Raw genomic sequence first — 6,000 nt, forward strand, 5'->3', positions numbered from 1 at the left:
ATCATCACTTTATTATACGTTTTTTTAATCAAATACCCACTAATAAATCACGAAATTCACCATAGATCCTCAATGTTTCAGATATTCACCATATACTATTGACTTTTCAAAAATGTTCACCATATGCCCTTTTTGGTAACAGATGTCAAGTCGCCGGTTGCGTTATTTATAATTTTACCATTATTAACCCCTAAACCTAACCCCTTACCCTGATCCTAAACCCTAATCCTAACCCTAACCCTAACCCCTAACCCCTAACCCTAATCCACCCCAGCCACCCCGTCAGTCTAGCCCCACCCCTCCACCCTAGCCTAGCCTCCCAACCCCTCCCCTTCCCCTCCACTCCACCACCGCAGCCCCCACCCCATCCCCGTTGATTTCCCCAACCCTTCCTCATTGATTTCCTCAGCGCCCCCCCCCCCCCCATTTCCCTAGCCCCAACACCCATCCCCTTCGAATTCCCCAGCCCCCACCCGTCCCCTTTGAACACCGACGCATCAACGCGGCAAACAAATGTGGTATGGGGAGTTCCTACAACACAGTTGTGGCGACCAACAAGTGAGGAGAGAGAAGGGTGTAGCGCGAGAAAGAAAAAGAGAGTAAGGGGGGGGGGGGTGAGAGCACAGGTGTGCCTGGGGAAGTGGATGGGTGGCACACGGGGTGCGCTGGTGGTCGAGGGACGTCGGCGACAAGATGCAGATGGTGCTTGCAGTGGTTCGGAGGTGGCAGCGCGCGGTGGTGGGAGAGGCAAGTGGTTTGGGTGGGGAAGAGGGGAGGTGGTGGTGGTGGTTAGGGGGAGGGAGGGGTTAATTATGGCAAAATTGTAAATAATGCAAATGTTGAGTTAACGACAGTTAGGAAAAGGAAATTTGGTGAACGTTTTTGAAAACTCAAGGGTATATGGTGAATATCTGAAATATTGAGAGTATATGGTGAAAAAATCGTTTATTATATAAAGCCATCATAGTAGGCCCGCATAGGAGTGTAGAACAAGTCCCACACTTCCCACATTGTTCATCACTTGTAGGGAGTCCAACTACAAGTTTATTGCCAAAGTTCATTCTTAATACGGTCCATTCATATCACAATAACATAGAATCATTTAACATGTTCTCTTAGTTACAGTACTCAAATCTTTTCTCTTGTAACACTCTTGTTACACCATGGATTAGATAATACGAATACAATGCTCATGTTCATAATACGACAAAATTACGCATTTCAATGCCACATATCGATTTCCAATCATAAACATGTTACCAAACAATCCCAACAATTGAAACGTTCCTTATCATGATTCTAGGTTCCAATAGAATAAATCACAACCTAATCATGATACTAGTACTTGCAACTAAACTGGTACGCGTACGTACCTTGTAACAGAGAATTTTCGCTGTCTTAACCAAAGTTCTGCTTACGAAATTAGGACCTGATTAAGTAAGTACTTCAGTGCTACGTCTTTGATAATATTATCAACTAAAACGTAACTAACTATAACGACTTAGTAATTCGAAGTATAAACGATAACTAATCTCATTGTTTATTAACTTCTTTTTCTTTTCAATTCTATTGAGCTTAGCATCTTTTAAAAGTCGATGTTAGTGAGCAAAACTGATTTTAGTTAGTGTAATAATCTACTACCTTTACCAAGTCCATTCAAGTCATATGTCTAATCAAGTCTTATGTCCAATACTCTAAAATCAGGTTCGAATAGCAAGGTTATACTTCAAACTATTGAACAATAATCTACTTTCTTTACTTCCCACCTTACTTAATTACAACACCTTAAATCAGATTTACAACTTAATCAGATTAATAACTTAAACTAATTATACAACTTAAATTAATTATAAAAACAGAATAATACATATTAAAACTAATATAATATACTATACATATTAGGTTTTATACCACGGAATCTTGCCGGCAAATGAACTCTGACCGACTTCCAGCCACAATACAAAACCGTCGCATACTAGCGCGACGACACCTCGCACAACCGAAGCGCATGCCAACCCGATAGCAGCGACGCCCTCACTCGAACCACACACGCAGCACGACCTCGTCGAAGGCTCGCACCATTCACTCGTCACATAGCACCGCACAACACACACTGCTTGCGCTCGCACAAACCCTCAAACGTCTCACCCACGTTCGCACACGACGATGTACACCCTCGCACAAACAACCTCTTCACACACACCGCTTGACCGCAACGCACCACACTCGCGTCGCACCTCGCAGCCTCGTCTGATACTCACATCACACAACGCGAGCCTCGCACAACCCTCGTCCTCTCGCACAACAGCACACACACAACACACTCGCCCCTGACCGTCGACGGTCGAAGGCTCCGATAGAAAAACGGCGAGAGGAAAGAGAAAATCTAAGAGAAGGAGTTTGAGAGAATGACGACTGGGAGAGAAAGAATAGAGAGAGAAGAGAGAAAGAACGACTGAGAGAGAAAAGAGAGAGAGTTAGGGTTTTTTTTTCTGATTTTTTATTCTTATTCTCTCTATTTATAGTGTGGCATATCTAGGTTAGTAGGACTCGGTTTAATCTTTTAAATTCTGAAATTAACTAAACCGAACTTTAATAGAATTACGTTAAAGTTGTAACGTACTCAAACTGTATTATTATTATTCTGTTATTATTTTTTTGTAAATAATACTAAAATACCTTTCTGTTGTATTCTTCATATTTCTTAATTATAAAGAATTTACTCCAAAAATGCGGAGTATTACACTGTCTCGGGAAAGGGTTTTGGACATCGATCCTTCCCTGCTGCAGCTTGTTGGGCGCAACAGGGGAGTAGCAGGTATGCCTCAATTGACGCCGCTCGGAGGGCCACATCAGGCACGGTAAGCCTAATCAGGTATTGAGGTGAACCGATCTTTTGTCATTTCTCTTAAGATGTGACGAGGTGTTAACTCGCTATTTGTTCTACAGATATGTTTTTGCTCTTGGTTTTTGTACCTAAAGTTTCTAGGATGGGCCCTCGAGGCTCGAGCTCTAACTCCTCAGAGATTCATCTTCTACGGGGAGGCATTCCCCGTGTGGTAGCTTGGCGAGCGTGTCATGTGCCAGTTTACCACTTCACCTTTGCAGATTCCTCATGACCCACATGCCACTATGAATTTAGGGATGGCAATGGGTCCTTGACCCGACCCAGACCCGCCAGGACCCGACCCATTTATAAGGGTCTGGGTCCAAAAATTTTAGACCCAATGGGTCCGGGTCGGGTCTGGGTCCCAAAGAGCATGGGCCGGGTCTGGGTCCACATATGCTAGACACAGACCCGCCCCACGGACCCACATATTAGAATTTTTTTTTTACCTAAAGTCTAAAATTTTATGAGTTTTGATTTTGTGAACTCGTTAGTGTTATAACTCCACTAAGACATGTAACTTTATATGTTGTAACATTTTAATATTTTATGAGTTAATTCTTAAAATTTTATTTAGAGAATGCTTTTACCATGGATACAAGCACATATATATATTAGGGCGAAATTTTTTAATTACATATATTCAAAAATGTGATGAAAACATAAAACTAAGAAGGACCCATTTAGGACCCATGGACCCGCTAGACCCAGCGGATCCGGGTCTGGATCTGAAAAATCTAGACCCAACGGATTAGGGGCGGGTCTGGGTCTGTGAAAAATAAACGGGTTTGGGTCTGGGTCCAGGTGGACCCGACCCAGACCCTCCCCATTGCCATCCCTAACTATGATGGACGTGGATGCTCTCAAGTGGGCGATTGAAGATGGGGCAACGCTTCATGAGAATTACCGAGCCTTTGTTCATCATGGGTTGGACAACACTATAGAGCTTCTGCCTCGGTTGGCCACTTGCATTTGCTTTGACATGATCAAAATACTAACAATCATTTTTTTCTTCTTGACGGGAGGCGTCCCGGTCTCATGTTTCGCTTGTTCCAAATATGAGAATCTGGTACGTGGACGAAACTAGGCTTGTTGAGGAGACTGTTGACGTTGCCCAAGAGGCGGAGCAACATGTTGTCTTTGTCATGTCGACCCATGTGCGATTGGTAAGTCTTGAAAGTCAGGAACTTTTGTATACTTGTTTTGGATTGCTTTGACTCATTTAATGCATTGATTTTCAGGTTCCTCGGGAGGCTGTTGTTTAGATTCTTTGAGTAGTCGATTCTCTGAAGCATGGGATGGTGAAGCTCAAGAGGAGCATCTCTTGTCGGCGATTTGACGCACACACCCACGTAGTTTATCATATTGAATTTTGATTGTATATTTGTTGTTGATTTCTAATGCGTGTAACATTTTCACGAAGCCTCGCCCCAGGAGGGTAGACCTCGTCCCGAGGCCAAAGTCTCGACCTAGTCTAGGCTTTCGACCTATACTCCTCGGGATTCGACTTTTAAGAGGCATCAAACATATCCTTTTGCAATAATGAAATAATTATAACGTAAAATAAATAATATTAAAATATTAAGCTTGAATCATGAACCATAAGATTAATGGCCATCGTTTTATAAAATGACGAATATGGAAAAAGGGACACTATGACTAATATAGTGAAGCTTTGAATTAACGGTTAACAAAAGTCGTAACATGTGTGTAATGTTCAATTTATAAAATTAGAGATGGGTACAATAAGATGTCCACAGTCTCAAATGATGAACTACGACTTAGGCACTAAGTGTTTATGTAACACCCCGGATTCTCCCGACCAGCTTACAGAGGATTAAGCACAGGGAAAGAGACTCTAGTCGAGATAACCCGAACTATTACCATCACACTCACCGAACTACATCGGAGAGTGTGGAACTCAATTCCCAACTCTATTCAAATTAATTAACTATTAAAATTACGCCATGATTCTCAAACTTTATTCTCATGAATTTCTATAGAAAATCCGACAGAGTTTCCTTTGAAAATAGGACAACTCTAAAGCAAGAAGTAATATGAACCTGTTATAATTTCAAAAATAAAATATTTATAAATCCCCAAAGCTCATCAGCCTCAACGCTTTCGCGAAGCAACAACCAACAAAGAATCAGGAGCACTAACGACTCTTAAATATAAAGAATTAAAACAAAAGATTGATAAATAACTATTACAAAGTCAAGCGTCCTCACTTTGGTAACAACTACAATATTACATCGTCTCGTATCAGCTTCAATTTACAAAAGATTAACTCACGGCTTCAACCTGAAACATTTAGGAAAACTGCCACGCACCCACCAAGTGACAGGCCACAGAAATGACAAAACAACATACACACATCAGCAAAACTGAGTACTAAACTCGTAAATAAGCTTAACACATGCTTTGGTGGCTTTTACTTGAAAACGACTCAACAGTCAACATAGTTACACTGTCACAACATGCATCACATTAACTCATGTTGACCACATGCTTGTTATATCCTTATCTGATTATTTCATTTATATTACACCATCATTCATAACAACAAATACTAGAAAACAACTTCCAAGCAATCATATAAGAGACATTCCATATATATTTACTTACTTAGCCTTCAAGACATCATAATTACTTATGAGGAATCTAAGTTAACCAACTCTAATATAGGTTGTATGACTTGTTCCCTTTAATCGATTTCTTATCACAAATCCAACTTAGATTTCTCAAATACCATATTAATCATTTTCTTATACCTTTACAACCGATTCCTTATCAGGAATTAAATAACATGACAACACTCCATGACATGATTCCTTATCGGGAATCCAGTTACCAATATATGATTTTCTTATTAGAAATCTAATAACAAGATATGATTCCTTATCGGGAATCCAACATCAGTATAACTTACCATGATATGCTTCCTTAGCAGGAAACCAATATCGATATCATATTCAAATATTGAATAAACATTCATAACTTACTTGATATGATTCCTTATCGGGAATCCAATATCGACTCAACTTTAATTTCATAGTTTGGGATTAACCGGGGGAAAGAGAACGCGGCGGAGGAGATAAAGCTTACACTCC

This window comes from Beta vulgaris, chromosome 6 (assembly GCF_026745355.1).
Source record: "Beta vulgaris subsp. vulgaris cultivar EL10 chromosome 6, EL10.2, whole genome shotgun sequence".
Lineage (NCBI taxonomy): Eukaryota > Viridiplantae > Streptophyta > Magnoliopsida > Caryophyllales > Amaranthaceae > Beta > Beta vulgaris.